Below are 15,324 nucleotides of genomic sequence, written 5' to 3'. Positions count from 1 at the left end.
TTTTGAATCCCATCCTCATCGTGTAACAAGTAAAATGCTGTGCTTTATTTTGGCACTGGAAGATTTTGACTTTCACAAACCCTTGTAGAATTGCTGACTGCCACAGCGAGAGCACAGGACTTGGTATCTGAGTGGTGAAGGCGATGAACTGCATGTGTGGATTATAACACCAACCTCTTCACGAAACATTTGTTATTTCCTCTCTTACATGGCCCAACATGAATATAGAATCCCTGCGCAATCCTAGAGTGACTAATAGGATTCAGGTATTGAGAATAGCTTCACCAAGCGCAACCTCAATGGTGGAATTTGAACCGACACCTCAACACACTTAATCAAGCACTTGAGACCACTCGGCATGACAACACGTTTGTTAAATGTCTCGATGGGATCGACACATGGCCTTGCCATTGCTCTGCCGAACTTTCATTGATTTCAATCTACAGCAACTACAGTTTTTTAAATTCATTTGCCACTTCAAAATAAAGGATGAGGTGGCTGAATGGTTAAGGCGATGGACTGATAATCCATTGTGCTCTGCATGCATGGGTTTGAATCCCATCCTCATCGTGTAACAATTAAATTTCTGTGCTTTATTTTGGCACTGGAAGATTTTGACTTTCACAAACACTGGTAAAATTGCTGACTGCCACAGCGAGAGCACAGGACTTGGTATCTGAGTGGTTAAGGCGATGGACTGCTAATCCATTGTGCTCTACATTCATGGATTTGAGTCCCATCCTCATCGTGTAACAATTACATTGCTGTGCTTTATTTTGGCACTGGAAGATTTTGACTTTCACAAACACTGGTAAAATTCCTGACTGCCACAGCGAGAGCACAGGACTTGGTATCTGACTGGTGAAGGCGATGAACTGCATGTGTGGATTATAACACCAACCTCTTCACGAAACATTTGTTATTTCCTCTCTTACATGGCCCCATATGAATATAGAATCCCTGCGCAATCCTAGAGTGACTAATACGATTCAGGTATTGAGAATAGCTTCACCAAGCGCAACCTCAATGGTGGGATTTGAACCGAACACCTAAACACACTTAATCAAGCACTTGAGACCACTCGGCATGACAACACGTTTGTTAAATGCCTCGATGGGATCGACACATGGCCTTGCCATTGCTCTGCCGAACTTTCATTGATTTCAATCTAGGGTTTACATACAGCAACTACAGTTTTTTAAATTAATTTGCCACTTCAAAATAAAGGATGAGGTGGCTGAATGGTTAAGGAGATGGACTGCTAATCCATTGTGCTCTTCATGCATGGGTTTGAATCCCATCCTCATTGTGTAACAATTACATTTCTGTGCTTTATTTTGGCACTGGAAGATTTTGACTTTCACAAACACTGGTAAAATTGCTGACTGCCGCAGCGAGAGCACAGGACTTGGTATCTGAGTGGTGAAGGCGATGAACTGCATGTGTGGATTATAACACCAACCTCTTCACAAAACATTTGTTATTTCCTCTCTTACATGGCCCCACATGAATATAGAATCCCTGCGCAATCCTAGAGTGACTAATACGATTCAGGTATTGAAGAATAGCTTCACCTAGGGCAACCTCAATGGTGGAATTTGAACCGTCACCTCAACACACTTAATCAAGCACTTGAGACCACTCGGCATGACAACACGTTTGTTAAATGCCTCGATGGGATCGACACATGGCCTTGCCATTGCTCTGCCGAACTTTCATTGATTTCAATCTAGGGTTTACATACAGCAACTACAGTTTTTTAAATTCATTTGCCACTTCAAAATACAGGATGAGGTTGCTGAATGGTTAAGGAGATGGACTGCTAATCCATTGTGCTCTGCATGCATGGGTTGGAATCCCATCCTCGTTGTGTAACAATTAAATTTCTGTGCTTTATTTTGGCACTGGAAGATTTTGACTTTCACAAACACTGGTAAAATTGCTGACTGCCACAGCGAGAGCAGAGGACTTGGTATCTGAGTGGTTAAGGCGATGGACTGCTAATCCATTGTGCTCTGCATGCATGGGTTTGAATCCCATCCTCATCGTGTAACAATTACATTTCTGTGCTTTGTTTTGGCACTGGAAGATTTTGACTTTCACAAACACTGGTAAAATTGCTAATTGCCACAGCGAGAGCACAGGACTTGGTATCTGAGTGGTGAAGGCGATGAACTGCATGTGTGGATTAGAACACCAACCTCTTCACGAAACATTTGTTATTTCCACTCTTACATGGCCCCACATGAATATAGAATCCCTGCGCAATCCTAGAGTGACTAATAGGATTCAGGTATTGAGAATAGCTTCACCAAGGGCAACCTCAATGGTGGGATTTGAACCGACACCTCAACACACTTAATCAAGCACTTGAGACCACTCGGCCTGACAACACGTTTGTTAAATGTCTCGATGGGATCGACACATGGCCTTGCCATTGCTCTGCCGAACTTTCATTGATTTCAATCTAGGGTTTACATACAGCAACTACAGTTTTTTAAATTCATTTGCCAATTCAAAATAAATGATGAGGTGGCCGAGTGGTTAAGCCGATGGGCTGCTAATCCATTGTGCTATGCATGCATGGGTTCGAATCCCATCTTCATCGTGTAACAATTACATTTCTGTGCTTTATTTTTGCACTGGAAGATTTTGACTTTCACAAACACTGGGAAAATTGCTGACTGCCACAGTGCGAGCACAGGACTTGGTATCTGAGTGGTTAAGGCGATGGACTGCTAATCCATTGTGCTCTGCATGCATGGGTTCGAATCCCATCCTCATCGTGTAGCAATTAAATTTCTGTGCTTTATTTTGGCACTGGAAGATTTTGACTTTCACAACCACTGGTAAAATTGCTGACTGCCACAGCAAGAACACAGGATTTGGTATCTGAGTGGTTAAGGCGATGGACTGCTAATCCATTGTGCTCTGTATTCATGGGTTCGAATCCCATCCTCATTGTGTAGCAATTAAATTTCTGAGGTTTATTTTGGCACTGGAAGATTTTGACTTTCACAAACACTGGTAAAATTCCTGACTGCCACAGCGAGAGCACAGGACTTGGTATCTGAGTGGTGAAGGCGATGAACTGCATGTGTGGATTATAACACCAACCTCTTCACAAAACATTTGTTATTTCCTCTCTTACATGGCCCCACATGAATATAGAATCCCTGCGCAATCCTAGAGTGACTAATAGGATTCAGGTATTGAGAATAGCTTCACCAAGGGCAACCTCAATGGTGGGATTTGAACCGAACACCTCAACACACTTAATCAAGCACTTGAGACCACTCGGCCTGACAACACGTTTGTTAAATGTCTCGATGGGATCGACACATGGCCTTGCCAGTGCTCTACCAAACTTTCATTGATTTCAATCTAGGGTTTACATACAGCAACTACAGTTTTTTAAATTAATTTGCCAATCCAGAATAAAGGATGAGGTGGCCGAGTGGTTAAGGCGATGGACTGCTAATTCATTGTGCTCTGCATGCATGGGTTTGAATCCCATCCTCATTGTGTAACAATTACATTTCTGTGCTTTATTTTGGCACTGGAAGATTTTGACTTTCACAAACACTGGGAAAATTGCTGACTGCCGCAGCGAGAGCACAGGACTTGTTATCTGAGTGGTTAAGGCGATGGACTGCTAATCCATTGTGCTCTGTATGCATGGGTTTGAATCCCATCCTCATTGTGTAACAATTACATTTCTGTGCTTTATTTTGTCACTGGAAGATTTTGACTTTCACAAACACTGGTAAAATTGCTGACTGCCACAGCGAGAGCACAGGACTTGGTATCTGAGTGGTGAAGGCGATGAACTGCATGTGTGGATTATAACACCAACCTCTTCACAAAACATCTGTTATTTCCTCTCTTACATGGCCCAACATGAATATAGAATCCCTGCGCAATCCTAGAGTGACTAATAGGATTCAGGTTTTTGAGAATAGCTTCACCAAGGGCAACCTCAATGGTGGGATTTGAACCGACACCTCAACACACTTAATCAAGCACTTGAGACCACTCGGCCTGACAACACGTTTCTTAAATGTCTCGATGGGATCGACACATGGCCTTGCCATTGCTCTGCCTAACTTTCATTGATTTCAATCTAGGGTTTACATACTGCACCTACAGTTTTTTAAACTCATTTGCCACTTCAAAATACAGGATGAGGTGGCCGAGTGGTTAAGGCGATGGACTGCTAATCCATTGTGCACTGCATGCATGGTTTTGAATCCCATCCTCATCGTGTAACAAGTAAAATGCTGTGCTTTATTTTGGCACTGGAAGATTTTGACTTTCACAAACCCTTGTAGAATTGCTGACTGCCACAGCGAGAGCACAGGACTTGGTATCTGAGTGGTGAAGGCGATGAACTGCATGTGTGGATTATAACACCAACCTCTTCACGAAACATTTGTTATTTCCACTCTTACATGGCCCCACATGAATATAGAATCCCTGCGCAATCCTAGAGTGACTAATAGGATTCAGGTATTGAAGAATAGTTTCACCAAGGGCAACCTCAATGGTGGGATTTGAACCGACACCTCAACACACTAAATCAAACACTTGAGACCACTCGGCCTGACAACACGTTTGTTAAATGTCTCGATGGGATCGACACATGGCCTTGCCATTGCTCTGCCTAACTTTCATTGATTTCAATCTAGGGTTTACATACAGCAACTACAGTTTTTTTAATTCATTTGCCACTTCAAAATACAGGATGAGGTGGCTGAATGGTTAAGGAGATGGACTGCTAATCCATTGTGCTCTGCATGCATGGGTTGGAATCCCATCCTCATTGTGTAACAATTAAATTTCTTTGCTTTATTTTGGCACTGGAAGATTTTGACTTTCACAAACACTGGTAAAATTGCTGACTGCCACAGCGAGAGCACAGGACTTGGTATCTGAGTGGTTAAGGAGATGGACTGCTAATCCATTGTGCTCTGCATGCATGGGTTCGAATCCCATCCTAATCGTGTAGCAATTAAATTTCTGTGCTTTATTTTGGCACTGGAAGATTTTGACTTTCACAACCACTGGTAAAATTGCTGACTGCCACAGCGAGAAAACAGGATTTGGTATCTGAGTGGTTAAGGCGATGGACTGCTAATCCATTGTGCTCTGTATGCATGGGTTCGAATCCCATCCTCATCGTGTAGCAATTAAATTTCTGTGCTTTATTTTGGCACTGGAAGATTTTGACTTTCACAAACACTGGTAAAATTCCTGACTGCCACAGCGAGAGCACAGGACTTGGTATCTGAGTGGTGAAGGCGATGAACTGCATGTGTGGATTATAACACCAACCTCTTCACAAAACATGTGTTATTTCCTCTCTTACATGGCCCCACATGAATATAGAATCCCTGCGCAATCCTAGAGTGACTAATAGGATTCAGGTATTGAGAATAGCTTCACCAAGGGCAACCTCAATGGTGGGATTTGAACCGAACACCTCAACACACTTAATCAAGCACTTGAGACCACTCGGCCTGACAACACGTTTGTTAAATGTCTCGATGGGATCGACACATGGCCTTGCCAGTGCTCTACGAAACTTTCATTGATTTCAATCTAGGGTTTACATACAGCAACTACAGTTTTTTTAATTAATTTGCCAATCCAAAATAAAGGATGAGGTGGCCGAGTGGTTAAGGCGATGGACTGCTAATTCATTGTGCTCTGCATGCATGGGTTTGAATCCCATCCTCATTGTGTAACAATTACGTTTCTGTGCTTTATTTTGGCACTGGAAGATTTTGACTTTCACAAACACTGGGAAAATTGCTGACTGCCGCAGCGAGAGCACAGGACTTGGTATCTGAGTGGTGAAGGCGATGAACTGCATGTGTGGATTATAACACTAACCTCTTCACAAAACATTTGTTATTTCCTCTCTTACATGGCCCAACATGAATATAGAATCCCTGCGCAATCCTAGAGTGACTAATAGGATTCAGGTTTTTGAGAATAGCTTCACCAAGGGCAACCTCAATGGTGGGATTTGAACCGACACCTCAACACACTTAATCAAGCACTTGAGACCACTCGGCCTGACAACACGTTTGTTAAATGTCTCGATGGGATCGACACATGGCCTTGCCATTGCTCTGCCGAACTTTCATTGATTTCAATCTAGGGTTTACATACAGCAACTACAGTTTTTTAAATTCATTTGCCATTTCAAAATAAAGGATGAGGTGGCCGAGTGGTTAAGCCGATGGGCTGCTAATCCATTGTGCTATGCATGCATGGGTTCGAATCCCATCTTCATCGTGTAACAATTACATTTCTGTGCTTTATTTTTGCACTGGAAGATTTTGACTTTCACAAACACTGGGAAAATTGCTGACTGCCACAGCGTGAGCACAGGACTTGGTATCTGAGTGGTTAAGGCGATGGACTGCTAATCCATTGTGCTCTGCATGCATTGGTTCGAATCCCATCCTCATCGTGTAACAATTAAATTTCTGTGATTTATTTTGGCACTGGAAGATTTTGACTTTCACAAACACTGCTGGTTAAGTGGCCGAGTGGTTAAGGCGATGGACTGCTAATCCATTGTGCTCTGCATGCATGGGTTTGAATCCCAATATCATCGTGTAGCAAGTAAAATACTGTACTTTTTTTGGCACTGGAAGATTTTGACTTTCACAAACCCTTGTAGAATTGCTGACTGCCACAGCGAGAGCACAGGACGTGGTATCTGAGTGGTGAAGGCGATGAACTGCATGTGTGGATTATAAAACTAACCTCTTCACAAAACATTTCTTATTTCCTCTCTTACATGGCCCAACATGAATATAGAATCCCTGCGCAATCCTAGCGTGACTAATAAGATTCAGGTATTGAAGAATAGGTACACAAGGGCAACCTCAATGGTGGGATTTGAACCGAACACCTCAACACACTTAATCAAACACTTGAGACCACTCGGCCTGACAACACGTTTGTTAAATGTCTCGATGGGATCGACACATGGCCTTGCCATTGCTCTGCCGAACTTTCATTGATTTCAATCTAGCGTTTACATACTGCACCTACAGTTTTTTAAACTCATTTGCCACTTCAAAATACAGGATGAGGTGGCCGAGTGGGTAAGGCGATGGACTGCTAATCCATTGTGCTCTGCATGCATGGGTTTGAATCCCAATATCATCGTGTAGCAAGTAAAATACTGTGCTTTTTTTGGCACTGGAAGATTTTGACTTTCACAAACCCTTGTAGAATTGCTGACTGCCACAGCGAGAGCACAGGACGTGGTATCTGAGTGGTGAAGGCGATGAACTGCATGTGTGGATTATAACACCAACCTCTTCACAAAACATTTGTTATTTCCACTCTTAGATGGCCCCACATGAATATAGAATCCCTGCGCAATCCTAGAGTGACTAATAGGATTCAGGTATTGAAGAATAGTTTCACCAAGGGCAACCTCAATGGTGGGATTTGAACCGACACCTCAACACACTAAATCAAGCACTTGAGACCACTCGGCCTGACAACACGTTTGTTAAATGACTCGATGGGATCGACACATGGCCTTGCCATTGCTCTGCCTAACTTTCATTGATTTCAATCTAGGGTTTACATACAGCAACTACAGTTTTTTTTATTAATTTGCCAGGATGAGTTGGCCGAGTGGCTGAGGCGATGGACTGCTAACCCATTGTGCTCTGCATGCATGGGTTTGAATCCCATCCTCATTGTGTAACAATTAAAATTCTGTGCTTTATTTTGGCACTGGAAGATTTTGAATTTCACAAACACTGGTAAAATTGCTGACTGCCACAGCGAGAGCACAGGACTTGGTATCTGAGTGGTGAAGGCGATGAACTGCTAATCCATTGTGCTCTGCATGCATGTGTTAGAATCTCATTGTATAACAATTAAAATTCTGTGCTTTATTTTGGCACTGGAAGATTTTGACTTTCACAAACACTGGTAAAATTGCTGACTGCCACAGCGAGAGCACAGGACTTGGTATCTGAGTGGTTAAGGCGATGGACTGCTAATCCATTGTGCTCTGCATGCATGGGTTAGAATCTCATTGTATAACAATTAAAATTCTGTGCTTTATTTTGGCACTGGAAGATTTTGACTTTCACAAACACTGGGAAAATTGCTGACTGCCGCAGCGAGAGCACAGGACTTGTTATCTGAGTGGTTAAGGCGATGGACTGCTAATCCATTGTGCTCTACATTCATGGATTTGAGTCCCATCCTCATCGTGTAACAATTACATTTCTGTGCTTTATTTTGGCACTGGAAGATTTTGACTTTCACAAACACTGGTAAAATTGCTGACTGCCACAGCGAGAGCACAGGACTTGGTATCTGAGTGGTTAAGGCGATGGACTGCTAATCCATTGTGCTCTGCATGCATGGGTTAGAATCTCATTGCTAATCCATTGTGCTCTGCATGCATGTGTTAGAAACAATTAAAATTTCTGTGCTTTATTTTGGCACTGGAAGATTTTGACATTCACAAACACTGGTAAAATTGCTGACTGCCACAGCGAGAGCACAGGACTTGGTATCTGAGTGGTGAAGGCGATGAACTGCATGTGTGTATTATTTTTTTATTTTTTATTTTATTTCACCTTTATTTAACCAGGTAGGCTAGTTGAGAACAAGTTCTCATTTGCAACTGCGACCTGGCCAAGATAAAAGCATAGCAGTGTGAACAGACAACACAGAGTTACACATGGAATAAACAATTAACAAGTCAATAACACAGTAGAAAAAAAATGGGCAGTCTATATACAATGTGTGCAAAAGGCATGAGGAGGTAGGCGAATAATACAGTTTTGCAGATTAACACTGGAGTGATAAATGATCAGGTCATGTACAGGTAGAGATATTGGTGTGCAAAAGAGCAGAAAAATAAATAAATAAAAACAGTATAAAAAAAGTATGGGAATGAGGTAGGTGAAAGTGGGTGGGCTATTTTCCTATAGACTATGTACAGCTGCAGCGATCGGTTAGCTGCTCGGATAGCTGATGTTTGAAGTTGGTGAGGGAGATAAAAGTCTCCAACTTCAGCGATTTTTGCAATTCGTTCCAGTCACAGGCAGCAGAGTACTGGAACGAAAGGCGGCCAAATGATGTGTTGGCTTTAGGGATGATCAGTGACATACACCTGCTAGAGCGCGTGCTACGGATGGGTGTTGCCATCGTGACCAGTGAACTGAGATAAGGCGGAGCTTTACCTAGCATGGACTTGTAGATGACCTGGAGCCAGTGGGTCTGGCGACGAATATGTAGTGAGGGCCAGCCGACTAGAGCATACAAGTCGCAGTGGTGGGTGGTATAAGGTGCTTTAGTGACAAAACGGATGGCACTGTGATAGACTGCATCCAGTTTGCTGAGTAGAGTGTTGGAAGCCATTTTGTAGATGACATCGCCGAAGTCGAGGATCGGTAGGATAGTCAGTTTAACTAGGGTAAGCTTGGCAGCGTGAGTGAAGGAGGCTTTGTTGCGGAATAGAAAGCCGACTCTTGATTTGATTTTCGATTGGAGATGTTTGATGTGGGTCTGGAAGGAGAGTTTGCAGTCTAGCCAGACACCTAGGTACTTATAGATGTCCACATATTCAAGGTCGGAACCATCCAGGGTGGTGATGCTAGTCGGGCATGCGGGTGCAGGCAGCGATCGGTTGAAAAGCATGCATTTGGTTTTACTCGCATTTAAGAGCAGTTGGAGGCCACGGAAGGAGTGCTGTATGGCATTGAAGCTCGTTTGGAGGTTAGATAGCACAGTGTCCAATGACGGGCCGAAAGTATATAGAATGGTGTCGTCTGCGTAGAGGTGGATCAGGGAATCGCCCGCAGCAAGAGCAACATCATTGATATACACAGAGAAAAGAGTCGGCCCGAGAATTGAACCCTGTGGCACCCCCATAGAGACTGCCAGAGGACCGGACAGCATGCCCTCCGATTTGACACACTGAACTCTGTCTGCAAAGTAATTGGTGAACCAGTCAAGGCAGTCATCCGAAAAACCGAGGCTGTAGAGTCTGCCGATAAGAATATGGTGATTGACAGAGTCGAAAGCCTTGGCGAGGTCGATGAAGACGGCTGCACAGTACTGTCTTTTATCGATGGCGGTTATGATATCGTTTAGTACCTTGAGTGTGGCTGAGGTGCACCCGTGACCGGCTCGGAAACCAGATTGCACAGCGGAGAAGGTACGGTGGGATTCGAGATGGTCAGTGACCTGTTTGTTGACTTGGCTTTCGAAGACCTTAGATAGGCAGGGCAGGATGGATATAGGTCTGTAACAGTTTGGGTCCAGGGTGTCTCCCCCTTTGAAGAGAGGGATGACTGCGGCAGCTTTCCAATCCTTGGGGATCTCAGACGATATGAAAGAGAGGTTGAACAGGCTGGTAATAGGGGTTGCGACAATGGCGGCAGATCGTTTCAGAAATAGCGGGTCCAGATTGTCAAGCCCAGCTGATTTGTACGGGTCCAGGTTTTGCAGCTCTTTCAGAACATCTGCTATCTGGATTTGGGTAAAGGAGAACCTGGAGAGGCTTGGGTGAGGAGCTACGGGCGGAGCTGTTGGCCGAGGTTGGAGTAGCCAGGCGGAAGGCATGGCCAGCCGTTGAGAAGTGTTTATTGAAGTTTTCGATAATCATGGATTTATCGGTGGAGACCGTGTTTCCTAGCCTCAGAGCAGTGGGCAGCTGGGAGGAGGTGCTCTTGTTCTCCATGGACTTCACAGTGTCCCAGAACTTTTTGGAGTTGGAGCTACAGGATGCAAACTTCTGCCTGAAGAAGCTGGCCTTAGCTTTCCTGACTGACTGCGTGTATTGGTTCCTGACTTCCCTGAACAGTTGCATATCACGGGGGCTATTCGATGCTATTGCAGTCCGCCACAGGATGTTTTTGTGCTGGTCGAGGGCAGTCAGGTCTGGAGTGAACCAAGGGCTGTATCTGTTCTTGGTTCTGCATTTTTGAACGGAGCATGCTTATCTAAAATGGTGAGGAAGTTACTTTTAAAGAATGACCATGCATCCTCAACTGACGGGATGAGGTCAATGTCCTTCCAGGATACCCGGGCCATGTCGATTAGAAAGGCCTGCTCACAGAAGTGTTTTAGGGAGCGTTTGACAGTGATGAGGGTGGTCGTTTGACTGCGGCTCCGTGGCGGATACAGGCGATGAGGCAGTGATCGCTGAGATCCTGGTTGAAGACAGCAGAGGTATATTTGGAGGGCCAGTTGGTCAGGATGACGTCTATGAGGGTGCCCTTGTTTACAGAGTTAGGGTTGTACCTGGTGGGTTCCTTGATGATTTGAGTGAGATTGAGGGCATCTAGCTTAGATTGTAGGACTGCCGGGGTGTTAAGCATATCCCAGTTTAGGTCACCTAACAGAACGAACTCTGAAGCTAGATGGGGGCGATCAATTCACAAATGGTGTCCAGGGCACAGCTGGGAGCTGAGGGGGTCGGTAGCAGGCGGCAACAGTGAGAGACTTGTTTCTGGAGAGAGTAATTTTCAAAATTAGTAGTTCAAACTGTTTGGGTATGGACCTGGAAAGTATGACATTACTTTGCAGGCTATCTCTGCAGTAGACTGCAACTCCTCCCCCTTTAGCAGTTCTATCTTGACGGAAGATGTTATAGTTGGGTATGGAAATCTCTGAATTTTGGTGGTCTTCCTGAGCCAGGATTCAGACACGGCAAGGACATCAGGGTTAGCAGAGTGTGCTAAAGCAGTGAGTAAAACAAACTTAGGGAGGAGGCTTCTGATGTTGACATGCATAAAACCAAGACTTTTCGATCACAGAAGTCAGCAAATGAGGGTACCTGGGGACATGCGGGGCCTGGGTTTACCTCCACATCACCCGCGGAACAGAGAAGGAGTAGTATGAGGGTACGGCTAAAGGCTATCAAAACTGGTCGCCTAGAGCGTTGGGGGCAGAGGATAAGAGGAGCAGGTTTCTGGGCATGGTAGAATATATTCAGGGCATAATGCGCAGACAGGGGTATGGTGGGGTGCGGGTACAGCGGAGGTAAGCCCAGGCATTGGGTGATGATGAGAGAGGTTGTATCTCTGGAAATGCTGGTTGTAATGGGTGAGGTCACCGCATGTGTGGGGGGTGGGACGAGGGAGGTAACAGGGGTATGCAGAGTGGATCTAGGGGCTCCATTGTGAACTAAAACAATGATAACTAACCTGAACAACAGTATACAGGGCATATTGACATTTGGGAGAGACATACAGCGAGGCATACAGTAGTCACAGGTGTTGAATTGAGAAAGCTAGCTAAAAACAGTGGGCGAGGCTAATCAGCTAGCACAACAAACAGCAGGTAAAATGGCGTTGACTAGGCAACTGGGCCGACAGATAAAACAAACAAGCAGAGTGGAGTACCGTGATTAATGGGCAGTCCAGTTCTCACTGAAAGAGAGAAAGGCTGTGCGTCAGCTATGTAGCCAAGAGATCAGTGTCCAGGGGGCAGTGGTGGATGGGGCAGGGGGCTGGGCTGGCGAGTGTTATCCAGGTTCTGCCCAAGCGCAGGGTTCCTTTTTTTTTTTTTTTTTTTAACTAACAATGACTAAATAGCTTGTAGCTAGTTAGCTGGTTAGCGTCTGGAGGTTCTTGAGTGTGTCATAAAAATAAAATTAAAATTAAAAGTAACAGCGATTCCGTACCACAGTGGGTGAGGCAAGTTTCCGGAAGGTATAAACAAAGTAAAAATCAAAAAGAGATAGAAAGTAAATGGGTTCAGAGAGTTTGGGATGCAGTGAATCAGATGGTTAGCAGGCCTGTGCTAACAAGCTAACAGTTCGTAGGCCCGGGCTAGACAAGCTAGCCGTTAGCAGGCCGAATTAGCAAGCAGGGAGATAGCGAGGGCTAGAGAGTTAACCTTTGGGGGACGTCGCGATGGGGTGGGTCTGTTTATTCCTCTTCAAGCGGTGACATCGACAGACCGGTCGTGGCACTCCCTGTCAAATCGCCCGGGTAATTGTAGCCCAGGAGTATGCTACAGGTGCTCTAGTACGCTAGGTGAGCTGGAGACACAGCGTTTCAGAAAGCTCGCGGGCCTTGGCCGGCAGATGGATCTTTGGCGATGTCGCAACGGAAAAGCCTGTTGAAACCACCTCGGACGATTATGTCGGCGGACCAGTCGTGATGGATCGGCGGGGCTCCGTGTCGGCAGTAAAGGGTCCAGGCCAATTGGCAAAAGAGGTATTGTTGGGCCTCTTCGGCTAGTCGGGAGATGGGCTTAGCTCGAGGCTAGCTCAAGGCTAATTGGTGCTTGTTTTGGGACAGAGACGTTAGCCAGGAGTAGCCACTCGGATTGCAGCTAGCTAGTTGCGATGATCCGGTGTAAAGGTTCAGAGCTTGCGGTAGGAATCCGGAGAAAAGCAGTCTGATGTGCTCTGGGTTGATGTCGCGCTGGTGTCCTAGTTAGCTTTGAAGACCGCTAGCAATGGCTAACTGAGTACTAGCTAGTAGCTAGTGAGCTGGCTAGCTTCTGATGGGGGTTCCGGTTCTAAAGTAAAGTATAGAAAAAGCAGATCCGTACCACATTGGGTGATGCGGGTTGCAGGAGAGTAAATTCAGCTCCAGTTAGAAAGTGAGATTAAAATATGTACGAAATATATACAGAACGAAAAACGAATAAAACTATATTTACACTAGACAGGACGGGACAAGACTAAACACACGTCCGACTGCTACGCCATCTTGGAATACATATGACACCAACCTCTTCACAAACATTTGTTATTTCCTCTCTTACATGGCCCCACATGAATATAGAATCCCTGCGCAATCCTAGAGTGACTAATAAGGTTCAGGTATTGAGAATAGCTTCACCAAGGGCAACCTCAATGGTGGGATTTGAACTGAACACCTCAACACACTTAATCAAGCACTTGAGACCACTCGGCCTGACAACACGTTTGTTAAATGTCTCGATGGGATCGACACATGGCCTTGCCATTGCTCTGCCTAACTTTCATTGATTTCAATCAAGGGTTTACATACAGCAACAACAGTTTTTTTAAAGTCATTTGCCACTACCAAAATTCAGGATGAGGTGGTGGAGTGGTTAAGGTGATGGACTGCTAATCCGTTGTGCTCTGCATGCATGGGTTTGAATCCCATCTTCATCGTGTAACAATTACATTTCTTTGCTTTATTTTTGCACTGGAAGATTTTGACTTTCACAAACACTGGGAAAATTGCTGACTGCCACAGGAAGAGCACAGGACTTGGTATCTGAGTGGTTAAGGCGATGGACTGCTAATTCTTTGTGCTCTGCATGCATGGGTTCAAATCCCATCCTCATCATGTAACAATTAAATTTCTGTTCTTTTTTTGGCACTGGAAGATTTTGACGTTCACAAACACTGGGAAAATTGCTGACTGCCACAGGAAGAGCACAGGACTTGGTATCTGAGTGGTTAAGGCCATGGACTGCTAATCCATTGTGCTCTGCATGCATGGGTTAGAATCTCATTGTATAACAATTAAAATTCTGTGCTTTATTTTGGCACTGGAAGATTTTGACTTTCACAAACACTGGGAAAATTGCTGACTGTCACAGCGAGAGCACAGGACTTGGTATCTGAGTGGTGAAGGCGATGAACTGCATGTGTGGATTATAACACCAACCTCTTCACAAAACTTTTGTTATTTCCTCTCTTACATGGCCCCACATGAATATAGAATCCCTGCGCAATCCTAGAGTGACTAATAAGATTCAGGTATTGAGAATAGCTTCACCAAGGGCAACCTCAATGGTGGGATTTGAACCAACACCTCAACACACTTAATCAAGCACTTGAAACCACTCGGCCTGACAACACGTTTGTTAAATGTCTCGATGGGATCGACACATGGCCTTGCCAGTGCTCTACCAAACTTCATTGATTTCAATCTAGGGTTTAAAACACGTTTGTTAAATGTCTCGATGGGATCGACACATGGCCTTGCCATTGCTCTGCCTAACTTTCATTGATTTCAATCAAGGGTTTACATACAGCAACTACAGTTTTTTAAATTCATTTGCCACTTCAAAATACAGGATGAGGTGGCTGAGTGGTTAGGGCGATGGACTGTTAATCCATTGTGCTCTTCATGCATAGGTTCTAATCCCATCCTCATCGTGTAACAATTAAATTTCTGTGCTTTATTTTGGCACTGGAAGATTTTGACTTTCACAAACACTGGGAAAATTGCTGACTGCCACAGCGAGAGCACAGGACTTGGTATCTGAGTGGTGAAGGCGATGAACTGCATGTGTGGATTATAACACCAACCTCTTCACAAAACATTT

General features: G+C 44.6%; 1 protein-coding gene and 1 non-coding gene across 3 annotated transcripts in view; both read left to right on the top strand.

The window, feature by feature from the left end:
* Positions 1 to 15,324, top strand: part of LOC123994629 (metabotropic glutamate receptor 8-like) — a 1,038,970-nt gene that overhangs the window by 571,531 nt on the left and 452,115 nt on the right. The gene's annotated exons all lie outside the window — the stretch shown is intronic.
* trnai-gau lies at positions 489 to 570 on the top strand. Its single transcript has one exon. It is a non-coding gene; the product is annotated as a tRNA-Ile (tRNA).

This window comes from Oncorhynchus gorbuscha, linkage group LG14 (assembly GCF_021184085.1).
Source record: "Oncorhynchus gorbuscha isolate QuinsamMale2020 ecotype Even-year linkage group LG14, OgorEven_v1.0, whole genome shotgun sequence".
NCBI classification, from domain to species: Eukaryota; Metazoa; Chordata; class Actinopteri; order Salmoniformes; family Salmonidae; genus Oncorhynchus; species Oncorhynchus gorbuscha.
This window is presented reverse-complemented; position numbering and strand designations above follow the sequence as displayed.